At 41.8% G+C, this 11,996-nt stretch overlaps 1 pseudogene; it reads right to left on the reverse strand.

Annotated features, from left to right (window-relative positions):
* Window positions 1–203: 203 nt before the first annotated feature.
* Window positions 204–531, reverse strand: LOC148037377 (small ribosomal subunit protein uS14 pseudogene; annotated as a pseudogene).
* Between the last annotated feature and the right edge of the window lie 11,465 nt (window positions 532–11,996).

An 11,996-nucleotide genomic window follows, 5' to 3' on the forward strand; every position in this document is an offset into this window, starting at 1 on the left:
CTTTGAGAACAAGCACTTTGCGAATCCAATGTTTGCTGCAGCAATTAGTTGTAGAACGGGCACTTTGCTAAGTTGGACACACATTTGTGCATACATAGGACAAAATGTAGGCTCAAGTACAGCCTTATCAAACACAAGTGATATCACAAAATCGCATCTCGGCTCACTGGTACATCCCGAATTCATCTATACATGTTCTGCCACTGGATAACGAGTAGCTCCAAAATTGTTCTTTTCTAAATCACTAGGCAGGCAATCCATACAAAAATCCTGGCAGCACCTTCAGGCTAACAGGCTGAAAGGAATACCCCAACTACTTCCAAGCTGTAGAATCCACCCACAGTAAGTCCTCTCCATCGCATTAACGGTACTTCACAAAGCCGATGTCTTTGGCATAAATCCGGAAGCACTGACGACAGCACATGATGTTGTACTTCCGAACCAGCCATGGCCGTTCCCGCACACATGACATGCGTGACATCCTGCTCCATACTTCTGGCGATGAGAGTTCCACACGGCCGAATGCCCCATCTTACTGGCCCGATCACTATAGTGAGACGAGGTTCACCGATGCACAGGCAATAACGCGGCGCACGAACTCTCCGTTTTCTCCTCGTTCCTCTCTGATCGGCTGTAGTTCATCGTTATCGATTTTCCTTTTCTAGATATGCAAGGACTCCCGTGATTCATGTCCTCCTCTCCGCAGAGCCCTTCGACTCCCTCTTCTTCGTCTTCACAATCAAGTTCTTTTAAAGAATTTTTCGATCTCCCTCAGTCTGCATCTGCACTTCAGGAATTGAACTCCCTTCTGCATCCAATAAAGATACACAATTGTTCCCTCCTTTTCTTCGTGTGTTGCATCGGAGCTCCAGATTCAGAACGTCATTCTGATTCCGAGTAGCAGAACCAGTTGTAGTAGGGAAATGCGATGACGGAAAAAGAAGAGCAAAATTGCATGTTACCTGTCAAAGTGATCGTCCTCGATGTCCCAATGGCTTTTCATGAAGTAGCCTTTTTGCCAGATTGAAGACCACCCCCTCTCAGCTACTTCGTCGAACCCTCCGTCGAACCCTCTTCTGTAATCGATGCTTTTCCGTTGAAGCCTCCTCCTCACAGCTGATGCCGTCCTCTGTTTTCCCAGCGCAGAGTATCGTCCTCCTTACTTTTTCCCTTTCTCTCCCCAAAGCACTTTTCAAAAACACAAAAGCTTCTCTTTTTCCCCCCCAAAACACGGCTCCTTTCCCCTAAAGCACGGGTCCTTTGTCCCCGAAAAATCCCCTAGAATTCCATCTCCTTTTGGCAAAGCCCACAACTCCTCCATCTATCTCAGCATAAATCGTGCTGTTAATGAACCAAGGCGGTCTCCTCACAGTAAATAGGACATTGCCTGATGCATCCATAATAGAAGCAATGAATGGCCGCCTTCGGTGTAGAAATTGACGAAGCAGCCAATGGCTTGATTCAATTATGTACCCAACCATCATTAATCCTTCTCGAGGGTCCATGATAACATATCGATTTGCTTGTTCAAAACCAACCAAAAGATTGGCCCACTCAATATTTCGTGTAACTATAATATCACTTCTTGCAAGTAAAGGTGCAACTTTTGCTTCTTGGGGGGTTTTTGGCTGCAAAATTCCCACCAAAGGTTGACTTGGTATGGTTGTCCCAGGCCGAATTGACGATGGAACGGTTTGCCAGTCTCTCCAAACTCTAAGAAACCTCCTCAAACGATCTGCAATGCGCCTCTGTCTCTAAAATGCTGCCACATTTACCATAAATATTAATAAGTGTGCTATTAACAAAAACATCTGAAGTGAAGCCCTTCATGTGAGTATCTATACTCATACGCAGAGAATAAATGTAATCACAACAACTAAGTGTGCATAAAGTATTAAATCGCACACACAACTTTCGGGTGGTTTTCACATCTCGAATGCGCAGCAATACGACAACGCGTGAAAATTTGGCCCTCGTCAGGCACATTCAGACACTTAGTACTCGGCCCACCCAAACTCTGCCCGTCCGAGTCATCCACTTGACTAGACTAGGTACTCAGCCTTCGGCCACTCGGCCTGTTCGAATTTCATATTTGGCCTCGGCCACTCGAGCCACGTGCTATTCGCCCTAGCCCACTTCGACCTAGTTCAACCCGGCCACTCGAACCGTCCGAGTTAGTCACTTGGCCCTTGCAATTCGGACCTTTTGGGTCGAGTCTGATTTTCCTAGAATTTTTAAAATTTTGGACCAAACCCACCTAAACACTGGCTATGTACAAACACTCGAAGACCATATAGACACTTGAGATGCCTTTCTCGCACAACGAACAAAGAAATCGATGAGACCCAGACATAGAGAGGACACTAGTTGACCATCCAATGATCCAATCCACTAGCACATCAAGCGGAGTCGTAGAGCCCAAATGAATCTGGATTGAGTGGAGGACATAGTGGAGAACCCTATGAACCAGCAAGGACGGCTATAAATCGAGAATACAAGCCTATCAAGCTAAACCCATGACAAGAATGCTAGAGTTTCCTAGACACTTTGTTTTCTCACTCACTCTGATTTCCAGTCCTTGAAACACATTGGAGACGAGCTAAAAGTCTCATTTTGCACAGTGCATAAAAAAGACCATACACGCACACGCACTCATAGAGTGAGAGTAAGTTGAGAACAGATTGTAATTAACAAGGAACTCACCCAAACATAAGAACTTGAAGGAACCTACCAGTAAGAGAATATCCCAAGACATAGATGGGTAATCGAATCGCGAAAGGTCGGACCAGGCAAGGAACACGACTGAAGAGCAAGACACAACGAGGACCAACACTATCGGCGATGTGGATTTACGCAACCTTATCAACTTTATCAACAACTTAGCGCAACAGGAAGACTTAGACATGGAAGAGGGCAGCTCATGCTGTATAAGAAATGAGGAACTTGACCTAGGAGACTTTTCTAAGGCGGTCCAGTAGTTAGTGAACAAATACGATGCTGAAACCCAGCTAGAACATGGCAGTAGACTTGTAGAGGATATCATAGCAGATCTCAAGGAGGAGAGGAAGCTGGCATGTAGGGATCTGCAAGGCGTAGGTGCATACAACCAGGACCATCAAACTAGGATCTTGCACCAAAGCATGGAAATGCGAGAGATCTAGAGAGTGCTAGCCCTAGCAGGTAGAAATCGGTCGGAGAGCAAGAGAGCCCTAGAAGGAGACCTCACATTGAGCGAGCTTTTGATGAAGTGACTACTAGATAGCACGACAACAGGAGCAAAGCGTTGCAGCATTAGCAACATTGCTACTAGTGGGGTTAGAAGTCAACTAAGGCTCTAAGAGCCAATTGAAAATTCCTATGGTGGCAAAGTAGCTGTGGACAAATACCAAGAAAATGACAACATGTACAGCTTTGTGGAACAATTTAAGCAAGTCTACGAGGCCAACATTCTCACCGATTCTACTCAACACTCCCAAGCTTTCGGTAGGTGACAAGGACACCTGGTACACGAGTTTGGATACTAGAGAGCGTGCCAATTTCAATGGCTTGAAAAGTATCTTCATTAAGAGATTTTTCAAACCTGGGTACTCCGACAACCTGCTAGTGCGACTCATGAATGTCAAGCAGAGAGAGAAAGAGGATATTCAAGATTATGTGACCCATGTGAGGAGCCTCTTCAAAAGAATCCCTATGGGCAAGAGACCAAGCAACCGAAATAGCATTATCCATGGTATTCATCAGTGGAATACAAAGCGAAGAGCTCTATAAAGCCTTGGCTGGCAACTCGAGCTTGCAGCAAGATGCACTGGCAAGGAGCTTTCAAGAAGGTACTAGAGTGGATGACCATCTCAAGGAAGAAACTCCAAAGAATTGAATCGAGAAGAGCTCAGTGCCATGAGTTTCAAAAGGCCTCAACACCGAGTGAGAGAGTAGGCCCAAGCGCACATGATAAAGGTAAGGACACTGATTCAGGACAAGAGCTAGCAGATATTAGGATGGACATAGCCAAACTGTAGGAGATGATGAGACAACCAACGCACCCACACATCCAATGTATGCATTATGGCAAAAACCACTTGCCAACCAAGTGTTAGCACCTTAGGTCACGACCTTGCACTAATTGTTGTAGGTTCTTAGCATGATGTCATGCATTTTCGGACAAAATCAGAGACTTCCATACCTGCAGCCTTATGGTCAACTACATCAATGACTTTCCTTCCAATAGGCACTGTTATGGTACTTTTAGTTTTGAGGGTGACCTTAGCGTTTGGCCTTTTCTTCCTCCATCTTTGACTCTTCTTTTCAATTGAGGTTGCATCAAGGTTGCTAGGCCCTGGTAATGATCTATCAATCTGATTTGTCTGCGCACGAATCATGACATGAAATGGGATAGATGTGGCCTCCCTATCGAGTGTTTCGATACCAAACAAACAATCAATGACTCATTTTTCACGAACCAGAGGAGAGCCTCCATCTAGGGAAATTGACAAAGAGATGAGTGATTCCACACTCAGCGCATCTGAGGTCAACCTTATCTCTATTTGCTTGGTCTCTCTTCGGGTAGTGTGAAGAAATGTGTCGGGTAACCGTAAGTCCAATACATGATTGGATCTTGGGTTTGTGCTCTTAGGCATTTGCCTCTCCCTCTACCTAATGCCATCACTGTTATTGATCATATTTAAGGACTGCACTGCCTTCTTTATCATATGATATGTATGGGTTTATATAAGGCTCATTGCCACTAGGCTCATCTACATAGTGGACTGGACTATCACTTAGTGGATAGCACACGTAAGGTCTAGGTGGTCTAGTTATACTTATAGGATTTATCTCCATTCTAAGAATAGATGGGAGAGGGAGGGAGAGGAAATGAGAGAGAGAGAGGAAGAGAGAAAAGGATAGAAAAAACGAGAGAAAGAGGGAAAAAAAATTAAACATAATAGAGAAAGAGAGAAAGAGTAGGAGAGGGAGAGGGAGGGAGAGGAAAGAGAGGGAAACATTAAACATAATAGCGAAAGAGAGGGAGAGAGGAAGAGAGAAAAAAAATTAAATATAATAGGGAAATAGAGAAAGAGAGGGAGAGGGTGAGAGAGGGACAGGAAGAGAGAAAAGGAAAGAAGGAACAAGAGAGAGGAAAAAAACATTAAACAAAATAGGGAAAGAGAGAAAGAGAGGGAGAGGGAGAGGGAGGGAGAGGAAACGAGAGAGTGGGGAAAAAATAGGGAAGGAGAGAAAAAGAGGGAGAGAAAGAGAGTAAAGAAAATGAGAGAGGGAGAGGAGAGAGAAAAAACATTAAACATAATAGGGAAAGAGAGAAGGAGAGGGAGAGGGAGGGAGAGGAAATGAGAGAGCGAGAGGAAGAGGGAGAGGGAGGGAGAGAAAAGAGAGGGAGAGGATAGAGAGTGAGAGAAAAGAGAAGGAAACATTAAGCATACTAGGGAAAGCGAGAGGGAGAGGAAAAGAGAAAAAACATTAAACATAATAGGGAAAGAGAGAAAGAGAGAGTGAGGGTGAAGGAGGGAGAGGAAATGAGAGAGGGAGAGGAAGAGAGAAAAGGAAAGAAGGAATGAGAGAGAGAGGGAAAAAACATTAAACATAATAGGGAAAGAGAGAAATAGAGAGAGAGGGAGAGGAAATGGGAGAGGTAGAGGAACTGAGAAAAGGAAATGAGAGAGGGACAGGAGAGAGAAAAAACATTAAACATAATAGGGAAAGAGAGAAAGAGAGGGTGAGGGTGAGGGAGGGAGAGAAAGAGAGAAAAGGAAAGAAAGAATGAGAGAGAGAAAGAGAAAATATTAAACATAATAGGGAAAGAGAGAAAGATAGGGAGAGGGAGAGGGAGAGGGAGGAAGATGAAATGAGAGAGGGAGAGGGAGAGGAGAGAGAAAAGACATTAAACATAATAGGGAAAGAGAGAAAGAGAGGGAGAGGGAGAGGGAGAGGGAGGGAGAGGAAATGAGAGAGGGAGAGAAAGAGAAAATAAAATGAAGTGGGGAGAGGAAAGAGAAAAAACATTGAATATAATAGGGAAAGAGAGAAAGAGAGAGAGAGGGTGAGGGAGAGAGAGGAAATGAGAGAGAGAGAGGAAGAGGAAGAGAGAAAAGGAAAGAAACAACGAGAGAGAGAGGGAGAAAACATTAAACATAATAGGAAAAGAGAGAAAGAGAGGGAGAGGGAGAGGAAGGGAGAGAGAGAAGAAGGGAGAGGTTGTTGTTTTCTTGTTTGATATTGTAGTAGTAGTAGTTTTTTTTTTCTTTAATTGTTTATTGTTGTTTATTTTTCTTGTTTTTTGTTGTAGTAGTAGTAGTAATTTTTTCTTCTTTTCTTGTTTATTGTTATTGTAGTAGTAGTAGTTGTTGTTGTTTTTGTTTTTTCTTCTTTCCTTGTTTATTATAGTGGTAATGGTAGTGGTAGTAATAGTCGTAGTCATAGTCATAGTCATAGTCATAGTCATAGTCATAGTCATAGTCCTGGTCCTGGTCCTGGTCCTGGTTGTAGTCATAGTTGTAGTCGTAGTCATAGTTGTGGTCATAGTCGTAGTCGTAGTTGTAGTAGTAGTAGTGGTTTTCTTGTTTATTGTTGTTCTTGTTGTTGTTGTTGTAGTAATAGTTTTTTTTGTTTTCTTGTTTATTGTTGTCTAGTTTTCTTATTTGTTGTTGTTGTAGTAGTGGAAGTAGCACTACAACAAAAAGGCTCAATAGACGCGCTTGTAGATGCAATATTTGAATTGTATTAAAAAATATTGGGCGCGTTTATTACCCCGTCTACTACCGCGTCTAAAATTTTGCGTCTACAAGCGTGCTTATAGTGAAATGTACACTCACATATAGACGTGCCTATTGACATGCTTCCTAAATATATAATCATATTTATAAAAAAGTAGATATATTCACACACTTCCTATTGACACGCTTCCTAAATATATAATCATATTTATAAAATGGTAGATATATTCATATTCTGCATCTATACACGCATGTAACTGAGCATCTACAAAGGCGTGTACTCTGCAATTTTTTTGACGATAATAGACGCACATTTTTCCTGCAATTTAGACGTGCGGATAGACGCGTAAAACAGAGATATGAAAAAAAAACCAGAGAGCATGTGGCTTTGCAAGTCACATGCTCTCTGGTTTTTTTCCCCCATCAACATCAAATTGTATGCTTAGGGAAAACAGAGAAAGATTATTATACTAAAAGTAAAAGAATGTGGAGAGCCAAAGTCCATATATTGATAATAACACATGATGAGCATACTATACTGAAACATTTGTAAATATTTTGAAGATTTTTGTACTGAAAACAAAACAATGTATGTAGAACATGAAATTTCATATATATAGATGAAACGTTTTTACATGACGAGTTCTAGTGCTTGTGACCTCAAGCATGGTCATGGTCGCAAGCACTAGTTGAAAGTAATACATATCAAAAATGAAAACTACAAGCCAAGGGGAGGTATGCATGCATGGGGCTCCTCTACATCTCCTTAGAAGAGGCATCATCATCGCTACCACCACTGCTAGCGGTGCCACTACTGCTGCCACCACCGCTACTGCTAGTCCCCCCTTCGCTATCCTCAACTGCATCACGGTTCGCCTACACAAAGGATTAAGGTATATAAATACCGTTACAAACAATAAATTAGAGTTACGTATACTTTTCATGTAAAAAATAAAACATGCCTCTTCTGATTGTGGAATCCTCATGGCACGATTATATTACTCCTCCGTGATGAGTCCCTCCTCGTAGAAATGCTGCCAAGTGGACGCCCAGTTTTAACCTCAATGGTAGCCTACCTCTTTAGGAGTAGGCATCCTACCAACGATATGATACTATAAAACAATTTTAACGTGCAATGTATTAGAACACACTACATAATGAATTGAAAAAAATTACAAATTTTAAATTTTTTTAAAAATCAAATAATACTTACAGACTTAGCCTCCCATGATTCCCTGCCATGCAATCCATAATGCGACGATCCCATGGTTGCCATCTGGATACATCGCGCCTCTGCATGCTGGCGACTTGTCCTTTTCTCTGTTGCTCTCTTCTTGGCCTCTTTCCACTCCCTGCGGTGGCAATTGGGTGGTTGGCCATATCCAGAGCGCCCCTGCTCTTGTCTCCATAGTGACTCCTTAACGCGCGTCATAAGGTGAGACCTCTTATTATGAAGCGCGTCTCTCACCTTTGACTGTTCCCAATCATTTGAGAATCGTAAATTCTCAGGATTAGGGTATCTTCTATGTACTGCCCGCACCACCTCTTGCCACAAACCATTTTTTTTGTGCTTGAAGGGAATCATACAATCTTTGTATGTGGCATGCACGACACTCCTCAAGTAGGCTATCACTTCCCTTCCCTCAGGGTTATGCAAGATACCACCAATATCTGTGACAGAGTCGTACATTTGTGGAGGCTCACCTCTCTTATTTCCCGGTGAGGGTGATCGAGAGCCACCTCCTAGGCAACCCCCACAAAGCGCTCGACCTCCTTGTCCTCCCGCACGACTCTCCCTCCTCCCTCGATGGGCACTACCCTCTACCTCACTCGATGCACATGCTTCTGCAGATGCACATGCTTCGGTAGATCCATGTACTTCAGCTTATCCCTGTGTATCAGTTGATCTGTGTGTATGCATAGTACGTGGAGTACCTATTAGTAGAGATGTACCAAGGTTTGGTGTGCCAAGGTTTGGTGTTTGTGCGACAGGGCTAGGCAAAGATGTGATAGGTTTCCCAGAAATGACTCTAAAAACCTCCTCTGCAGTGGGAGGGCGACCAAGATAACTGGTTATCTCCCCATGAACTGCTCCTTGTTGGAAAAACCTCCAAAAAAACTACTAACACCTCTAGAAAACTCCGCTAAAGTGTTGTTCATGCGTTTCAACTCAGGATCAGTGCTGGAATATCCAGGATTCCACATCTACACAAGCAAAAATCCATTTCTACCCTGTGCAGATAAAACATATTACACGTTGCATCTATACCTGCGTCTATACTGGTGTCTATCAGCGCGTCTATTCCTGCATCTATACCTGCGTCTACACTGTCATCTAGATGCACTGACGACGCGCAAAGTCGGACCATACTTTGTAAATTGTTATAAAAAACACACAAAAAACCTCCATAGATGATATTCTAAAGCATGTAGAGAGAGAGAGAGAGAGAGAGAGAGAGAGAGAAATAAGATTGAGAGACAAAAGAAGAACTCACCTTCTTTGCTTATTCCGACGAGTGGCGGCTAGATTGTAAGCTCCTTGTCCTCCTTCTCCCTTCCCTTGGTAGGTTGCTTGATTCTTCTTCTCTTCCTTGCTGTTTGGCTCTTGTTCTTTACTCTTTGGCTCTTCCTTCCTCTTGTCCTCTTTTCACTCTTACTTCCTTCCCTCATTGTCTTCATAAAGTGATAGATAGACATGATTAGTGATGTCGAGCTTGAACTACAGAAAACACGCAAAAAATGTAGGAAATCACTGGTTTGAAAAGAAAGCCAAAACTTTTTTTATTTTTTTTAAATATTTGTGTGGCGCGTCTATAAGTGCGTGTAATTGCGCGTGTATATGCTTAGATAAGACATATTACACGCGCTGATAGACACGCAATTAGAATTAAACTGATTAAATGCTAGCTTTTGGTTGTTTTTGAATCAACATGACTTTCCTAGTCTTTCAATATCAAAATATTTGCCTCCATGTTGTAAATATCAATGCATTTAGGGAATATAACATATATAACAAATGAAATCATATATGTCATGATTCAGGTGTAATTATGTCATCACTTTCTACTAGTATGGGACATGCTGAGTCAACAAACAGTACATCCTCCAATGAGGATGAGACATTGCATCTTCACAATCGAGACACTTGGCTATGACAGAAAATGTATGTGTGATCGTTTTCGAGGATGTTTTTTTCGAGCACGTCGAATCACAATGTCACACCTCAGCATGTACGAAGAGTGGGACCAAGAAAAAGACCGAGTAATTTTTACTGCTTTATTTGCACAAATATTATTGGTCTATGTTGCATCTTCACCATTAAACAAAACATCCTTTTTTTATTAAGCAAGGGGTTTCTTGACATCTCTTGGAGGTCTCGATTACTTTAAAATCCATGCATGTGTCAATGATTGCATCTTGCAGTTTCGTGCGGATCATGCATCTGCACACAGTGTCCTATTTTTGGTGAACCAAGATACAACCACGAGATGAAATCAATGGATATGCCTTGTAATTTTTTGCGACATTTTCTCATTATTCCACGTATTCAACTTATGTTTAAGTGTGAATCTATTGCGAGGCTCGTGTCATGGCATGCTAGTCACCATTCAAGTGATGGAAAGTGGAGAATTCCTTCAGACACACCAGCTTGGCAGCCCGTAGACAATTTGTGGCCTTCTTTCAAAGAAAAGCCAAGAAATTTGAGATTGGGTCTAGGATTAGATGGAATAAATCCATTTGGCATCAAAAGCACCTCATATAGAGTATGGCGAGTGGTATTGGTGAACTATAATATCGCTCCGTCCATGGCAATAAAAAAATGACATGTAATGTTGTCCCTTTTGATTCTTGGAAAATACAAAGTAGAAAATATGGACGTTTACTTAGAGCCTTTGATCGAGGAGCTAGAAATGCTATGGAGAGGTATTGAGGTGCAAGATGTGAGTACATCATTGTCCTCTAGAGATTTCACTTTAAAGGGCATGTTGTTGTGGACCATGCATGACTTTCCAGGCTATGGAGAGTATTCAGGTAGTTGCATACTCTATTTTATTCATTCTTACCCTTTATTAAATATATGTCATCACTAACCCACTTGTTTTTATAGGTTTAACTACATCAAGATATCATGCATGTCCAATTTGCAGTCCCTCTCTGGTTTCTTCTAGACTGACACACTTGAAGAAGGTTATGTATGACAATCATCATTGTTTTCTTCCTATTGACCACCCCAAATATGCACCCCCCACTAATGGAAGAACTCCACAATCTCTGACCATTCAAGATTGGAAGAACACTTAGACACACGCCAATGATCATCCTCCACTCGGCATGAGTCGATAACTAGTTTACTTTTTTAAAAAAATCTTTAAAGTACACTCCATTATGAGAACAAGAAATAATATATTGTTTGTGCCTTAGATTCTCTATATTTTTTTGTCTCCCATATTAGACTGAACTCAAGATCAATCACCTATTGGACCCCATGCATATATTCAAGAATGTTTCCTCTACATTATGGGATCACTTAATCGAGGCTCGTGATTCTGTCAATGTAAGGGAGGATTTACGTAGCATTGGACATATGAGACGAGCTTGGCCACACATCGGACCCAGAGGAAAGATCGAGTTACCGCGTGCACCTTGGATGTTGTCGAAGACCGAAGAAAAGATGGTGAAGTAGCAAATATGTAGCTTTCGAACTCCCGTAGGATATATGAGATGCCTCAAGGGAGGCTTCATAAAGAAAAAGAAAAGAGGTGTGTAGCTTTCGAACTCCCACAGGATATATGAGATGCCTCAAGGGAGCCTTCATAAAGAAAAAGAAAAGAGGTGTGGAGCAACTATCCAGTTTGAAGTCTCACGATTGGCACAAAATGATTCAAGTAAGGATTTTCATAGCCATAAATATATTAATTAGTGAAGTAACTATGTAGACTAATTAACAATGTATGAATATTTACATACAGTTCATTCTTTCTACTAGCATATCCCATTGTGTTTCGAAAGATGTGCATGATATCATTTACAAGATGGGTGAGCTCGCAAGGTATGTATACTTTATACTTATTTTTTAGTTTACATATTACGTATGTCACTAGTAAACCTGCTTGAATTTATGGACAAAACTAATCATCATTCTCAATTGCATGTTGGTATATTTGTGAGTTTGAAGGAAATCGATCCAAATACGTTGCAAGAGGCTCGAGTATCGTCCATTGAGGTGGTTTGTTTGGTGGACAAAACTTTTCCTCGCTCCATTTTGACTAC

The sequence above is a fragment of the Lygodium microphyllum genome, chromosome 4 (genome assembly GCF_053477565.2).
Source record: "Lygodium microphyllum isolate KBCC chromosome 4, Lygodium_microphyllum_v1.1.10, whole genome shotgun sequence".
NCBI classification, from domain to species: Eukaryota; Viridiplantae; Streptophyta; class Polypodiopsida; order Schizaeales; family Lygodiaceae; genus Lygodium; species Lygodium microphyllum.